Source organism: Dama dama, chromosome 29 (genome assembly GCF_033118175.1).
Source record: "Dama dama isolate Ldn47 chromosome 29, ASM3311817v1, whole genome shotgun sequence".
Lineage (NCBI taxonomy): Eukaryota > Metazoa > Chordata > Mammalia > Artiodactyla > Cervidae > Dama > Dama dama.
Window position 1 is genome coordinate 13,683,996 of NC_083709.1, and position 17,817 is coordinate 13,701,812.

The window sequence follows — 17,817 nt, forward strand, 5'->3', positions numbered from 1 at the left end:
TCTTTCATTTCAGTTGCTTTTGTGTTCATCTCAATAATGTATGAAAATGATTTGCTAAGAAGGTTTACTGACTGCATTCAGTTTTTAAAAGATGTGCAGAAAGACTAGGAGGGGTTGTTTTAAATCAGGTCTTTAGCTTTAATGTTATAGTTCAACAACATTTGTAAGTCAAAATGTCATTGAAAATGTTCTTACAGTTGGAGAAAAATAATACATGTTATGAGACATTGACTTGAGTCATAATATTTAGGTGCTAAAACAGAACTTTCTAGCTTCTGTCACCTAACAAAATATGTCTGTGCATATTGCATTAATTATGAGAAAATATGTGCATACATTTTTAAGCACCCTGTTGGAATTGAGCACTAAAAGTCTTTTTTCCTCTTTACAACACTTCATGGAATTTTATGTAGTTTCTCTGAGTTTCTCCAATTGCATACCTCTGTTTATTTGAGACACATCCTCTGTTTGTCAGTGATCTTACTGTTATATATTGACTCTGGAATGATTCATCAGTATCTTGCATGTAGACATGTACAAGTGCTATCTTTCTGTGACTGTCATGGAAAGATTTTTATTTTCACTTTACTCATGTAGTGTATAAATTCTGATGAAAATTTCTTTACAGAACACATTTAAAAAAATTTTCATCTAAATACAATGATCAAATATTTGCTTCAGAATCTTGTCCTTAGTAAAAAATATTCGAATATGTTTGCCAGCATTTTCTCATTCATTTTGCTACTTTTTGTAAACTAATCTTTAAGATGGGAAAGACACCCCCCTATTAATGTACACTTATCTTATAAATCAATTTATTTCGTTTCTTATTGGTCTGTGTTTACCTTTAATTTTTTTTAACTTATGACTAGTTTTAGATAGTGCTTTCCTTCCAACATGTATGGCACTGAATTTCTCTGCATATATGTGTATATATGCACATGTATTTTTATATATGTCATAGAAATATATGAATTTTGTCCACGACCAGCATTAATATCCATGTGAGTGCATTGCAAGAAAGTACTGAATAATAATTTTGCTTCTTGGTTTGGCAAACATCATTCTGTTTTCTGGTTTAGGTTTGAGTGTGAATCCCTTTGCTGCACACTGGAAACTAACACAACATTGTAAATCAACTAAATTCCAATATAAAATAAAAATTAAAATATAAATAACTAGATTGAGCTATCACTATCAAAAAATGTCACTTAGGTACAGTGAATAAGAATGATTTCTTTCTCTCTGTTTTACCATTGGCCAAGGTAAAAGAGTCACAAAGTTAAAGCATAAAAAGTGAGTGGATTTTTTCACTAGCTGGTGGTGAATATTTGAAACTGATATGTATATATTTCTACACAAACATAGGCATGCGGTACTACCATCAACAGAGCAAAATGTTTAAAGTCACTTATCCTCATTTTAAGATAAATATCCCAAAGTACACAACTGGGGACTAGTTTCCGATTTTTAAGGTTTCCCTTCCATGCTCACTGTAATCAGTACAAAATAGCATGAAATGTTCCAAGTCTGATTTTGGGGATTCTTTTGGTGATTAGAAGTAGGCAAGTGCCCCAAAATCATCTGGGAAATCTAGAGGGGATAGTAAAAATAGCTTTCCTTTTTGCATGAATGTGAAGTGCAGCATGCCTTGTTCATCACACTGTACAATGGATGCTCATTAGTCATTCAGTCGTGTCCGACTCTTTGCTACTGACCGCATGAACTGTAGCCTGCCAGGCTCCTCTCTCCATGGGATTCTCCAGGCAAGGATCCTGGAGTGAGTTGCCATGTTCTCCTCCAGGGGATTGTCCTGACCCAGGGACTGAACCTGCCTCTCCAGAGTCCCTTACATCAGCAGGCAGGTTCTTTACCACTGAGCCAACCTCAAAGCCCTGCAGTGAATGAACAGTGAATGGCTATAGATTGGTGACTGGTGATTTTCATATATTTATGATCCATGTATTAAAAATATCTGCTTCCAATAAAGAATGTTATCTGTAGATGGATTCTTGAAGTTTTCAAGTATTCTACTCCAGTTTTAATTAAGTTGTTAAGTAGGCTCTGCTTTTAGCCAGGATTTGTTGACACTGCTAATATTAAGAGCAGACTGGAGTTGGAGAAAAAAATAATTCTGTTCTGCCATAAACCTCTGAATACACAGCTAAAATCTTGACTATTCTTAGATTTTTATCACCTTCTTTCTTTTTTTTGTCATTGTTTTTATTTTTTTTCTTTCTTTTTTTTTTTTTTTTCCATTTATTTTTATTAGTTGGAGGCTAATTACTTCACAACATTGCAGTGGGTTTTGTCATACATTGACATGAATCAGCCATGGAGTTACATGTGTTCCCCATCCCGATCCCCCCCTCCCACCTCCCTCTCCACCCAATTCCTCTGGGTCTTCCCAGTGCACCAGGCCCGAGCACTTGTCTCATGCATCCCACCTGGGCTGGTATCACCTTCTTTCTAATAGTGGTTTCTACATATTTCACTTGCAGGACTCGTTGTTGCTTAAGCATATTGTCATAGGTTGAATGTTACATAAAATGTGTTTATGGACAGTTGTTGTTGTTCCGTCACTAAATTGTGTTCCAGTCTTTGCAGCCACGTGAACTGCAGCATGCCAGGCTTCCCTGCCCTTCACTATCTCCCTGTTATAGACAGTGTTAAGGGGAGACATTTTCTTTCTTCAACTCTGTTATTTGCTAATTATAATAGAACATTGGACACCTTTGTTGCTAAATTAGCCGTGTATCTGGATTTATGATAGCACAGACTTTGACCTGTTCAGTAAACATGTGATCTAGTCTATCAAAATAAATATATTCAGCTATAAGAATTATTTTAGAATATGCTTGCCTATTTTCTTTTTCCTATCAAATGACAGTGGTTCTCCAACCCATGATCCTTATCTTCTACAAACATGTGCTCACTTGCTCAGTTATTTCCAACGCTGTGACCCCATGGACTACAGTAGCTCTCCAGGCTCCTCTGTCCATGTATTTTCCAGGCAAGAATACTGAGTGGCTGGTCATTCCCTTCTTCAGGGAATCTTCCTGACCGTGGGATGGAACCCGGGTCTTCCACCTTGCAGGCAGATTCTTTACACCTGAGCCACATGGCAATCCCCATGCTGATCCTTATCTTCTAGAAGCACAGTGCCTTAGCAAAATTTTTTCAAGTGTTGGAAAATGCTAAGCAAACATGCAACGTGATTTCATAACATTTTGCATGTGTGTTTTCATGCTCTTGTCATGAATCGAGAAGCTCTTTGAATTGATACATCCAAAAAAGATTTCATCCCATTATCAAATTAACTTTTTTTTTCAGCCAAGTCTTCCTATTTCCTGGCTTTAGAATAAGACTTGGAAAGCAATTTATAAGCAGATGCTCTAGTGCAGAAAATTAATGCTCAGTTTCAGGGAATTCTGTGATTTTGTAAGTATTTTAAATCAAACATTGTTTTCCCATCTTCCAAAACTGGTTGGTTGCTATTTCCAGAATGAGCAAAATAATCTTGTCTAACTTTTTCATAAATCAGATGAGGAAACTAAGCAAAACTGTTAGTCAAAAGTACATAGTGAGTAAACAGGCAAACCTGAGCTGAGTTCCAGCCTTAATTTTCCTGAAACTAATAAAGTTTTCCTTAAAAAAGCACTGCTTTGCAAAGGTGCCCTTAGTCCTTCTGTGCTTTGGGAATTCAACACTGGAATCTGAGATTGATTGCCTTGGTAACTTAGAACACCTACCCTTGTAAACACTCCAAAATCCTTTAGCAGCAGTCTCTAGCCTTTTTGGCACCAGGGACTGGTTTTGTGGAAGATAATTTTTCCACAGTCTGGGGAGTGGTGACAGTTTCAGGATAATTCCAGAGCATTACATTCACTGTGAGCTTTATTCTGTTATTATTATGCCACCTCCACCTCAGATCATCAGGCGTTACGTCCGAGCTTGGGGTCATCACTGTTGTTATCGACCCCATGAATTGTAGCCTGCCAGGCTCCTCTGTCCATGGGTTGCCATTTCCTTCTCCAGGGAATTTTCCTGACCCAGGAATTGAACCTGAGTCTCCTGCATTGGCAGGTAGGTTCTTTACCACTGAGCCATCATGGAACCCCTGCTTTATAGGGAAACAGACACAATGAAGTAACATGAGGTTTTCTGTTACATTTCATACGGTATGTAAGCTGATGCTTGATGTGTGTGTGTTCAGTCACTTCAGTTGTGTCCAACTCTTCGTGATTCTACAGACTGTAGCCCACCAGGTTCTTCTGTCCATGTGATTTCCCAGACAAGTATACTGGAGTGGATTGCCATTTACTCCTCCAAGGGATCTTCCCCACCCAGGGATCAACCCGCGTCTCCTGGGTCTCCGGCTTTGCAGGTGGATTCTTTACCACTGAACCATTGGGGAAGCCCATAATAGTTGATAGATGCTACATTTTATACACACACTGTGTAGTGGTTAGTAAGATTTTAGGAAGAAAGAGGAAACATTGCTTGTTCTAGGGAGGTGCAGATGTACCTTTTAAAGATTGTCCCTAACAGGTCATGAGAATTGGCCTCTTCTGTTACTGACACAGGGCAGGAGGTAGAGGACGAGGGAGGTAAGTCAGATATGCTTAGATAAAAGAGCCAGGCTGGTGTCTGTAGGGGAGGGAGTGCCTGGTGGCTGGTGGTTTGTTTTGATTTCCCTACTGAATGTGGAGCAATTTCAACTGAAGGACCTTATAGAGAGGACTGTTAGCCACTTAGCTGGAGTATCTGTATAATGGTTAACAGGAATGAGGGTCATAAAACTAAAGGCAAAACCTAGATTTACCACTAAAAGAAATTTCTACGTGTTCCTCTCAGTATCTTCACCCTGTATTTAGATTTTGGGGAAAAAATAATTGGCAAACACGATCTTTGGAGATTAGGAGTAAATTTGAAAGGATTTATGAGGTGAATGAGCACATTTTCTGTTTAATTTTCCTTGGTTTTATTTATTTATTTTTTTTTAAATTTTCCTTGGTTTTCTGTTTATGTTGCTGCAAGAATAGAATACAGTGTTCTACTTTTAAATATAAAAAATGCTATGGAAAAATTAAAAAAAAATCTTTCTAAGGTCAACTAGCTTGTTTAGTTATGCAAGCATGTATATATGTCTGTCTGCATATGTGATATGATAGATATGTTTTACTATTTATTATTTAATATCTGTGTTAGATGCTAGGTTATTTTCTTGGGCTCCAAAATCACTGCAGATGGTGACTACAGCCATCAAATTAAAAGATGTTTGCTCCTTGAAAGAAAAGCTATGACCAATCTAGACAGTATGTTAAAAAGCAGAGACATTACTTTGCTGACAAAGGTCAGTCTAGTTAAAGCTATGGTTTTTCCAGTAGTCATGTATGGATGTGAGAGTTGGACCAGAAAGAAGGCTGAGAGTCAAAGAATTGATGCTTTTGAGCTGTGTTGTTGGAGAAGACTCTTCAGAGTCCCTTGAACTGCAAGGAGGTCGAACCAGTCCATCCTAAAGGAAATCAGTCCTGAATATTCATTGGAAGGATTGATGCTGAAGGTTAAACTCTAATACTTTGGCCACCTGTGTGAAAAACTGACTCATTAGGAAAGACTCTGATGTTGGGGAAGATTGAAGGCAGGAGGAGAAAGGGACAGCAGAGAACGAGATGGTTAGATGGCATCAATGGATATGAGTTTGAGCAGACCCTGGGAGTTGGTGATGGAATGCTAGGGAAGCCTCACCTTCTGCAGTCCATGGGGTCACAAAGAGTCAGACGTGGCTGAGTTTCTGAACTGAGATGCTAGGTTATTGTGCATTTTTATTTAGGTCTTATAGCTTAAAAATACTTTATACCTATAGCTTAATAATATGAATCAACTATAAAATATGTAGCTTGGCAAATTAATTCACAGTGTGTAACTTTTGATATCTGTAATGGCTTAGATTTTTATATTATATTTTATTATTTATGGCACTAATGGTAAAGAACCTACCTGCTAAGGCAGAAAAATCAGAAGACTGAAATTCAGTGCCTGGGTGGGGAAGATCCCCTGTACGAGGAAATGACAACCTACTCCAGTGTCCTTGCCTGGGAAATCCAATGGATAGAGGAGGCTGGTGGGCTATAGTGCATAGAGTCTAAAAGAGTCCAACGTTACTGAATCACCTCTGCACACACACATGCATTCACTGTGACATGGTGAGAAAATAGAAAATTATTGTGTTGAATTAATAATCATTTAAATTATGATTCTACACTTTTACCAGTGTATGTCCATTATTACCCAACTAATGTTTAAGTAAATTTCATAACATATCTTGTCATTTTAAAGACAATGTCTCAACCATATCATTACTCTTCTCATTTTAAAATAACTATACACAGTATAATAATAAACATAATTGTTTTTTTGAAAAAAAGATAAAAAGAACTGGAAAGTTTTTGCAATGTAACATGCCATCAGTTGATAGGAGAAGGTGGAGGAGGATTACTGGCTACAGTTTGTGTATTCATTTGATTTATGTAATATTTGGATCTGAAGAGAATGGTAGATTCACCATTTATTCATGTAGTGTCAGAAAATAATAAAAGTAATAAGAATAAGAATTTCCTTCCTTTGCCTTTGTCATCTAGTATTGCCTCCACTGGGTGGAGGCTGAGATAGAGACCTTGGTGTCAGTTCTAGCAGAGCTCTGACTTGACAAAAGTGCAGGATGAAAATGTATATTTTTAATTGTGTGAGAAGGACTAATTATTTCTTCTTGTTTTATATCCCATATTTTTGGGAACAATTCATTCTTCCTTCTGATTCTGCCCTGTCAGTCATGTCCAGTTTTCACCAGCTCGGAAATGAACTTATGAACTTTGAGGCAACAGTGACAGTGAAATGATTGCTTAAGAGCCAATCACAAAAGTTTTGTTTCTATAATTGATTATTTTTTAGAAAATAATGAAGACATTAAAGAGATGTGGAAATCTAATGTACCTTTTCTCATCGTTGGAAACAGTCCATGGGGTCAGTCTATGGGGTCACAAAAGCAAATTCTATAAAGTTTTCCCAGTTATCAGTGTGGTGGCATCTGACACCAACTCCCCAGAGAGAAGCCACACTCCACAGACAAGGCACAGTGCAGCCCCCACAAGACTGTTCTCATGTCAAAATGCTGCAGCTGCAAGATCTGGCGTCCCCAGGACCCCTCACTTCTGACCAGCTGACTGTCCCCAAGTTTCATTAATTCACTTGTAAGTCTTACAGAAATCAAAAAGAGCTTCACTTAAGGTTACACTTTCATTATAGCAAAAGTAAACAAATCAGAACTGGCCAGAGGAAGAGACACACAGTGCAAGACCTGGGAGGATCCCGAAAACGTAGGTTCTATTCTCCAACCCCAGGAGTGGGACTCATCATCCTTGTGGCCCTGGGATGTGCATAGTATCTCCTACTAAGGACGCCCTCCAAGCGTGGTGTTCAGAGGTTGTATTGGGTTGATGGACAGTTTGGTCATTGAGACATTGGCCCCCAGGCCACACTCAGGACAAGAACTCAGTCCTAGCCCCCTCCCTCTCAGGAGGTCAAGCTGAGGGCAGTATGCTCAGAGCCTCTATCTAATCCTGGGATTTTTTTTTTTTTTTTTCACACTGCCAGTACCCTTCCAGAGCCACCTCATTATTTAAACTAAAGCCCTCAGGGACCTCCCTAGTGGTCCAGTGGCTAAGACTCTGAGATCCCAATGCAGGGGCCCAGGTTTGGTCCCTGGTCAGAAAACTAGATCCCACATGCCTCAGGTGTTGCTGTTGTTCAATCTCTCAGTCATATCCAGCTCTTTGTGACCTCATGGATTGCAGCACTCCAGGTCTTCCTGCCCCTCACCATCTCCTGAAGTTTGCCCAAGATCCTGTCCATTGCATCAGTGATCCCATCTAACCATGTCATCATCTGACACCCTCTCCTCCTTCTGCTCTCAATCTTTCACAGCATCAGGAACTTTTCCAGTGAGTCAGCTGTTCGCATCAGGTGACCCAAATACTGGAGCTTCAGCTTCAGCATCAGTCCTTCCAATGAGTATTCAGGGTTGATTTCCCTTAAGATTGACCGATTTGAGCTCCTTGCTGTCCATGGGACTCTCAGGATTCTTCTCCAACACTATAGTTCAAAAGCATCAATTTTTTGGTGCTCCACCTTCTTTATAGTCCAGCTCTCACAACGTACATGACCACTGGGAAGACCATAGCCTTAACTATATGAACCTTTGTTGACAGAGTAACGTCTTTGCTTTTCAACACACCACCTAGGTTTGTCATAGCTTTCCTACCAAGAAGCAAACATCTTGTGATTTCATGGCTGTAGTCACCACCCACAGTGATTTTAGAGTCCAAGAAGAGGAAATTTGTCACTACTTCCACCTTTCCCCCCTCTATTCGCCACGAAGTAATGGGGCCAGATCTTCCCTGTAGCTCAGACGGTAAAGAATCTGCCTACAATGCAGAAGACCCAGATTCGATCTTTGGGTCGGGAAGATCCTCTGGAGAAGGGAATGGCAAACCACTCCAGTATTCTTACCTGGAGCCTGGAGGGCTACAGTTCATGGGGTCACAAAGAGTCAGACACGACTGAGTGACTAACACTACTATTAATGGGACCAGATCCCATGATCTTACCTTTTTTTTTTTTTTTTTTTAGTGTTAAGCTAGTTGTTTCACTATCTCCCTCCCCCTCATCCAGAGGCTCTTTAGTTTCTCTTCGTTTTCTGCCATTAGAGTGGTATCATCTGCATATCTGAGGTTGTTGATGTTTCTCCCACCTGTCTTGATTCCAACTTGTAACTCTTCCAGCCCAGAATTTCTCAAGATGTGCTCAATATATAGATTAAACAAACAGGGTGGCATGCCTCAGTGCCAAAAAAAAGATCCTGCATGTCATAACTAAGACTTCGTGCAGCCAAATCAATTAAAAAAAGAAAAAACTCAGGGGCTCAAGTTACCTGAGTAGAAATGCCCTCTGGACTCACTGTGAATTACAAAGTAAATCTAATGATATGCATTTATTTCATCACTTGAGTAAGATCAAAGATTTAGAGAAACTGGGAGTAAAGGCCTGTTAAATTCTTTATGACACATCCAGAGAGCAACACAATCAGATTACATTGCTCCAGGAATCCTGTCACTTATTATGTACTATTATACCTTTAAAGATCTTCCCTGGTGGCTCAGTTGGTAAAGAATCTGCCTGCGATGCAGAAGACCTGGGTTTGATCCCTGGGTTGGGAAGGTCCCCTGGAGAAGGGAAATGCTACCCACTCCAGTATTCTGGTCTGAGAATCCTGTGGACTGTGTAGTCCATGGAGTCACAAAGTGTTGGACATGACTGAGCGACTTTCACTTCACTTCACATACCTTTAAAATTTACTGAGGTTGAATCATAGTAAAAAAGAGCAACAATGGAATAGCTCCATTGTTTATTTCTTTAAAATCCTAGCAAGCACTCCTTTCCTTTCCTCTTTCCCTTCCCAAACAATTCAAGTACCTAGGTGTGGATTAATGCATCATTAATCCACAATCCTCTAAAACACTAAAATACTTAAATAAATTACAATGGAGGAGGATGAGCCTGAAGAGGGGAAAAACTGTCAAGATATGATACATTTAAACGCTGCCCAAAAAAGTCTCTCAGGTGTTGGTGGGGCCTGACATGGTTGGTTGGCATCCACCTTGAGGTCCAGAGTGAAGAGTTAGAGCCCCCACAAGGTGAGGAGGCCCACACTGTGTCACTGAAAAAATAATCAGTTGATCTAAGAAATTAATGGAAAATTTTACTCAAGCCAGATTTAAGGATTGTAACCTGGGAAGAGTGACTCAGAAAGTTCTGAGAACCACTCTCCCTGTTAGAAATCCAGGCACAGGTAATAATGTTTTGAGACAGAGGGCTGGGTGTCAAATGACATGTTATTGACAGTGTACACAGTCCAGATCTAAGCATCATCTTGGCCCCTTATAAGATCAAGAACTTCCAAGGAGGCACCAATGTTAAAGAATCTGCCTGCCAATGCAGGAGATGCAAGAGTTCAATCCCTGGGTCAGGAAGATCCCCTGGAGTAGGAAATGACAACCCTATCCAGTATTCTTGCCTGGAAAATTACATGGACAGAGGAGCCTCACAGGCTATAGTCATGGGGTCACAAAAGAGTCAGATACAACTTAACAACTAAATGACTAAAGAACAATAACAATCCCACTTATGCCACTCAATTTCCAACACACACATGTATCCTACCAATTGTTAGTGATAAAAAGACAGCAATAAAGAGAATAAAGACTGGAATAAGAAAAAGGATGTAATGAAAACGAACCTGAAAATTTTGAGTTACCAAGGTTAAATCTAAGTGATGAGAATGTACACAGAGAAGGGTGAAATCCAGATTCATTTTATGAATATTTCTTGACCAAATAAAACTGGATGTATCATGTCCTTTAGGCTCTTTATCATGCCTTTCATTTTAGCAATAATTTATTCATGAGTCTGAGAGACTTTTTTTGGCAGCGTTTAAATGTATCATATCTTGACAGTTTTTCCCCTCTTCAGGCTCATCCTCCTCCATTGTAATTTATTTAAGTATTTTAGTGTTTTAGAGGATTGTGGATTAATGATGCATTTAAACTGCTTTAGAATGACCTTAGGCTAGGTAAATTACTGCAGTTCTGCCAGCCAGCGATATTTATTTTGATGGCAGTAAGCTTTGTCTCTCCTGTTTAACCACATGGCACATGAAGTAACTGGCTGCCTGGTGTAAAATATATGCTATAAGAGTTACAAACAAATTTTATTTAGAGAGAAGTAACTGTTACAGTCTTGACCCTATTACAGGCAATATCTAATTCTATTTTTCACAATGACTGAGTGACTTTATCTTGACTGTTAAAGGTAAAACTTTGAAAGGAAATTTGACCAGGAATAGCACTGCTCTCAGACCTGGGCTCCATACTTCAAGGTTGTGTGAGTCCCCCATCACACACCCACAATTAAATATATTAAAGAAACCATGGGCACTTTTATCATTTGAATGCTTGTGTCCCTGTGTGACACAGCCAGATCCATAGACTAACCCTCCAGACTACTGAGCCTCACAATTCTAGTCTTATGGATAAGGTTCTCCCACCTCTCTCTTTTTTTAAAAACAAAATAATTTATATTAATTGGAGGCTAATTACTCTACAATATTGTAGTGGTTTTTGCCATAAATTGACATGAATCAGCCATGGGTGTACATGTGTCCCCCATCCTGAAATACCCTCCCACCTCTCTCCCCTTCCCATCCCTCAGGGTCATCCCAGCGCACTGGCCCTGAGCATCCTGTCTCATGCATCAAACCTGGACTGGTGATGTGTTTCACATATGGTAATATGCATGTTTCAAAGCTATTCTCTCAAATCATCCCAACCTCACCTTCTCCCACAGAGTCCAAAAGTCTGTTCTCTATATCTGTGTCTCTTTTGCTGTCTCACATATAGGGTCATTGTTACCATCTTTCTAAATTTCATATACATGCGTTAATATACTATATTGGTGTCTTTCTTTCTGACTTACTTCACTCTGTAGAATAGGCTCCAGTGTCACCCACCTCATTAGAACTGATTCAAATGCATTCTTTTTAATAACTGAGTAATATTCCATTGTGTATATGTACCACAGCTTTCTTATCCATTTGTCTGCTGATGGGCATCTAGGTTGCCTCCATGTCCTGGCTATTGTAAACAGTGCTGTGATGGACATTGAGGTACATTGGCCTCTTTCAATTCTGGTTTCCTCGGTGTGTATGCCTAGCAGTGGGATTGCTGGGCCGTATGGCAGTTCTATTTCCAGTTTTTTAAGGAATCTCCAACTGTTCTCCATAGTGGCTGTACTAGTTAGCATTCCCACCAACAGTGTAAGAGGGTTCCCTTTGCTCCACACCCTCTCCAGCTTTTACTGTGTATAGACTTTTTGATAGCAGCTGCATGAGATGGTACCTCATTGTGGTTTTGATTTGCATTTCTCTGATAATGAGTGATGTTGAGCATGTTTTCATATGTTTGTTAGCCATCTGTGTGTCTTCTTTAGAGAAATATCTGTTTAGTTCTTTGGCCCACTTTTGGGGTTGTTTATTTTTCTAGTATTGAGCAGCACAAGCTGCTTATATATTTTTGAGATTAATTCTTTGTCAGTTGTTTCATTTGCTATTATTTTCTCCCATTCTGAAGACTGTCTTTTCACCTTGTTTATAGTTTTCTTCATTGTACAAAAGCTTTTAGGTTTAATTAGGTCCCATTTGTTTATTTTTGCTTTTATTTCCACTACTCTGGGGGGTGGGTCATAGAGGATCCTGCTGTGATTTATGTCAGAGAGTGTTTTGCCTATGATTTCCTCTAGGAGTTTTATAGTTTCTGGTCTTACATTTAGATCTTTAATCCATTTGGAGTTTATTTTTGTGGATGGTGTTAGAAAGTGCTCTAGTTTCATTCTTTTATAGTGGTTGACCAGTTTTCCCAGCACCACCTGTAAAAGAGATTGTCTTTTCTCCATTGTATATTCTTGCCTCATTTGTAAAAGATAAGTTGTCCATAGGTGCATAGATTTGTCTCTGGGCTTTCTATTTTGTTACATCCATTTGTGTTTCTGTCTTTGTGCCAGTAACATGCTGTCTTGATGACTGCAGCTTTGTGGTATAGTCTGAAGTCAGGCAGGTTGATTCCTCCAGTTCCATTCTTCATTCTCAAGTTTGCTTTGGCTATTTGAGGTATTTTGTATTTCCATGCAAATTATGAAATTATTTGTTTTTGTTCTGTGAAAAATACCATTGGTAGCTTGATAGGGATTGCATTGAATCTATAGATTGCTTTGGGTAGTATACTCATTTTCACTATATTGATTCTTCTGATCCATGAACATGGCATATTGCTCCATCTATTTGTGTCCTCTTTGATTTCTTTCATCAGTGTTTATAGTTTTCTATATATAGGTCTTTTGTTTCTTTAGGTAGATTTATTCATGAGTATTTTATTCCTTTCGTTGTAATGGTGAATGGAATTGTTTCCTTAATTCCTTTTTCTGTCTTCTCATTGTTAGTGTATAGGAATGCAAGTGGTTTTTGTGTGTTAATTTTATATCCTGCAACTTTACTATATTCATTGATTAGCTTTAACAATTTTCTGGTAGAGTCTTTAGGGTTTTCTATGTAGAAGATCATGTTTTTTGCAAACAGTGAGAGTTTTACTTCTTCTTTTCCAATCTGGATTCCTTTTATTTATTTTTCTTCTCAGATTGCTGTGGCTAAAACTTCCAAAACTATGTTGAATAGTAGTGGTGAGAGTGGGCACCCTTGTCTTGTTCCTGACGTTAGGGGAAATGCTTTCAATTTTTCACCTTTGAGGATAATGTTTGCTTTTATTATATTGAGGTATGATCCTTCTATGCCTGCTTTCTGGAGGATTTTTATCATAAATGGGTGTTGAATTTTGTCATAGGCTTTCTTTGCATCTATTCAGATAATCATATGTTTTTTATCTTTCAATTTGTTAATGTAGTGTGTCACATTTATTTGTGAATATTGAAGAATCCTTGCATCCCTGGGATAAAGCCCACTTGGTCATGATATATGATCTTTTTAATATGTTGTTGGATTCTACTTACTAGAATTTTGTTGAGGATTTTTGTATCTATGTTTATCAGTGATATTGGCCTGTAGTTTTCTTTTTAGTGGCATCTTTGTCTGGTTTTGGTATTAGGGTGATTGTGGCCTCATAGAATGAGTTTGGCAGATTACCTTCCTCTGCAACTTTCTGGAAGAGTTTGAGTAGGATAGGTGTTAGCTCTTCTCTAAATTTTTGGTAGAATTCACCTGTGAAGCCATCTGGTCCTGGGCTTTTGTTTGTTGGAAGATTTTTGATTATAGTTTTGATTTCCATGCTTGGGATGGGTCTGTTAAGATTTTCTATTTTGTCCTGGTTCAGTTAGGGAAGGTTATTTTATTTTATTTTATTTTTTTTAAGAATTCATCCATTTCTTCCAAGTTGTCTATTTTATTGTCATATAGTTGTTGATAGTAGTCTCCTATGATCCTTTGTATTTCTGTGTTGTGTGTTGTGATTTCTCCATTTTCATTTTTAATTTTGTTGATTTGATTCTTCTCCCTTTTTTTCTTGATGAGTCTCGATAATGGTTTGTCTATTTTATTTATCTTCTCAAAGAACCAGCTTTTAGTTTTGTTGATTTTTGCTATAGTCTCCTTTGTTGCTTTTTCACTTATTTCTACTCTAATTTTTATTATTTCTTTCCTTCTGCTAACCATAGGGTTCTTCATTTTTTTCTTTTTCTTGTTGATGTAGGTGTAAAGTTGGGTTATTTATTTGATTTTTCTCTTGTTTCTTGAGGTAAGCTTGTATTGCTATGAATCTTCCCTATAGCATTGCTTTTACTGAATCCCATAGGTTTTGGGTTGTTGTATTTTCATTTGTTTCTATGCATATTTTGATTTCTTTTTTGATTTCTTCTGTGATTTGTTGGTTATTCAGAAGTGTGTTGTTTAACCTCCATATGTTTGTATTTTTAATAGTTTTTTTTTTTTTTCCTGTAGTTGACATCTAATCTTACCGCACTGTAATCAGAAAGATGCTTGAAATGATTTCAAATTTTTTGAATTTACCAAGGCTAGATTTATGGCCCAGGATGTGATCTATCCTGGAGAATGTTCCATGGGCACTTGAGAAAAAGGTGAAATTCATTGTTTTGGGAAGAAATATCCTATAGATATCAATTAGGTCCATTTATCATTTAAAGTTTGTGTTTCCTTGCTAACTTTCTATTTAGTTGATCTATCCATAGGTGTGAATGGGGTTTTAAAGTCTCCCACTATTATTGTGTTATTGTTAATTTCCCCTTTCATACTTGTTTCATTTGCCTTATTTATTGTGGTGCCCCTATGCTGGGTGCATATATATTTATAATTGTTATATATTCGTCTTGAATTGTTTCTTTGATCTTTATGTAGTGACCTTTGTCTCTTTTCACGGCCTTTATTTCAAAGTCTATTTAGTCTGATGTGAGTATTGCTACTCTGGCTTTCTTTTGGTCTCCATTTGCATGAAATATCTTTTTCTAGCCCTTCACTCTCAGTCTGTCTGTGTCATTTGTTTTGAGGTGTGTCTCTTGTAGACAGCATATATAGGGGTCTCGTATTGGTATTCATTCAGCCAGGCTTTGTCTTTTGGTTGGGGCATTCAACCCATTTACATTTAAGGTAATTATTGATAAGTATGATCCCTTTGCCATTTACTTTGTTGTTTTGGGTTTGAGTTTATAAACCTTTTCTGTGTTTCCTGTCTAGAGAAGATCCTTTAGCATTTGTTGAAGAGCTGGTTTGGTGGTGCTGAATTCTCTCAGCTTTTGCTCGTCTGTAAAGCTTTTGATTTCTCCTTCTTATTTGAATGAGATCATTGCTGGTACAGTAATCTGGCTTGTAGGTTTTTCTCTTTCATCACTTTAAGTATGTCCTGCCATTCCCTTCTGACCTGAAGAGTTTGGGACTGTTCAGGACTCTCTAGGTTTCTTGGACTTGGGTGGCTATTTCCTTTCCCATTTTAGGGAAGTTTTTAACTACTATCTCCTCAAGTATTTTCTGATGCCCTTTCTGTTAGTCTTCTTTTTCTGGCACTCCTATGATTTGAATGTTGGGGCGTTTAACATTTTTCTACAGGTCTCTGAGGTGGTCCTCATGTCTTTTAATTCTCTTCTCATTTTCCCTCTCTGCTTCATTTATTTCCACCATTCTATCTTCCACCTCACTTATCCTATCTCCTGCCTCAGTTATTTTACTGTTGGTTCCCTCCAGAGTGCTTCTGATCTCAGTTATTGTATTACTCATTATTGATTGACTCTTTATTACTCCTAAGTCCTTGTTAAACATTTCTTGCATCTTTCTCAGTCCTTTTCTCTGATCTGTTTATCTGTAACTCCATTTTGTTTTCAAGATTTTGGATCATCTTTACTATCATTATTCTGAATTCATTTTCAGGTAAACTCCCTATCTCCTCCTCTTTGGTTTGGTTTGGTTGGCATTTATCATGTTCCTTTACCTGCTGAATATTTCTCTGCCTTTTCATCTTGTTTAGATTGCTGTGTTTCAGGTGGCCTTTCTGTAGGCTGGAAGTTTGTGGTTCCTCTTTATAGTAGAGATTGTTCCCTGTGGGTGGGGTTGGACTAGTGGCTTGTCGAGGTTTACTTGTTAGGGAAGCTTATGTCTGTGTTCTGGTGGGTGGAGCTGGATTTCTTCTCTCTGAAGTGCAATGAAGTGTCCAGTAGTGAGTTTTGAGGTGTCTGTGGATTTGGTGTGGCTTTGGGCAGCCTGCATTTTAGTGCTCAGGGCTGTGTTCCTGTGTTGCTGGAAAATTAGCATCGTTTGTCTTGCTCTGGAACTGGTTGGCTCTTGGGTGAAGCTTGGTTTCAGTGTAGGTATGGAGGCTTTTGGGGCTTCCCTGGTGGCTCAGAGGTTAAAGCGTCTGCCTCCAATGCGGGAGGCCCGGGTTCGATCCCTGGGTTGGGAAGATCCCCTGGAGAAGGAAATGGTAACCCACTTCAGTATTCTTGCCTGGAGAATCCCATGGACGGAGGAGCCTGGTAGGCTACAGTCCACTGGGTCGCAAAGAGTCAGACACGGACACGACTGAGCGACTTCACTTTCACTTTCACTTTTCTATGGAGGCTTTTGGATGAGCTCTTGTCAATTAATGCTCCCTGGAGTCAGGAGTTTTCTGGTGTTCTCAAGTTTTGGATTTAATCCTCCTGCCTCTGGCTTTCAGTCTTATTCTTACAGTAGCCTCAAGACTTCTCCATTCATACAGCACAGATGATAAAACATTTAGGTTAATGGTAAAAAGATTCTCCACAGTGAGGGACATACAGAGAGGTTCCCAGAGTTACATGGGGAAGAGAAGAAGGAGGAAGGAGATAGTGGTGACCTGGGGGAGAAAAGGGAGAGTCAAAAGGGGAGAGAGAAATCAAGCTAGTAATCATACCCCTAAGTAAAAAATGGGTAGTGAAGGTTAGATTCTTAAAGTACAAAATTGATAACAAATACCAAAAAGCAAAGATTAAAAATCTAGAGTACAGGTTAGACTCTCAAAAATACATTAAAAGTACAAAGCAAAATCAATCACAAAAATTATATATATGTATATATATATATGAAATTTGCTTTAAAATAAGGTCTCTTTTTTTGCAAGGTAATGATAGGTTATAAAAATGAAAATTAAAGGAGTAATACAGAACTTGAAAATAAAAAATTAAAAATTATAATAGTAGAAATATATCTAGGAATTTCTCTGGAGTTGCTGAGGGCAGTGTGAGGTCCGTCCAGTTTCAGTAGTTCCTTTTTCCAGCTTATACTTCTTCTCAAGGTCTGTAGGCCCCCTCTGATGCTGAGTCAATGTTAGCTACAAGGTTTTAATCTGTTGCACCTGCCACCTCCAGAGCAGGTTCCCTCTTCTTTTTTTATTTTGGCTTCCTCTGTTTGCAAGCCTCTTCAGTGTCTAATTTCCACCCTGACACAAGAGGCCGAATGTGGTCACTTGTTTAGGCCCTCTTGTTGAGTTGTGTGTGGGGAGGGAGGAGCACTGGAAACAAATATCACCGGCGTGTGTGGGGAGTGCTCGCAGTGTCTGGGCCACACTGGGTTTGCCCCGCTCACGGTGTGTGTGCTTTCCTGACCTGCACTGCTCAGGCACCAGGGTGCTTGCAGGGCACTGTCCAAAGCGGGCCCTGCCTTGCGTGCCCTTCCCA

General features: G+C 38.8%; 1 protein-coding gene and 1 non-coding gene across 2 annotated transcripts in view; both read left to right on the forward strand.

Moving 5' to 3' along the window:
- The window catches only part of GALNTL6 (polypeptide N-acetylgalactosaminyltransferase like 6), a 1,397,085-nt gene that overhangs the window by 19,203 nt on the left and 1,360,065 nt on the right, over positions 1 to 17,817 (forward strand). The gene's annotated exons all lie outside the window — the stretch shown is intronic.
- TRNAW-CCA (transfer RNA tryptophan (anticodon CCA)) lies at positions 16,512 to 16,583 on the forward strand. Its single transcript has one exon. It is a non-coding gene; the product is annotated as a tRNA-Trp (tRNA).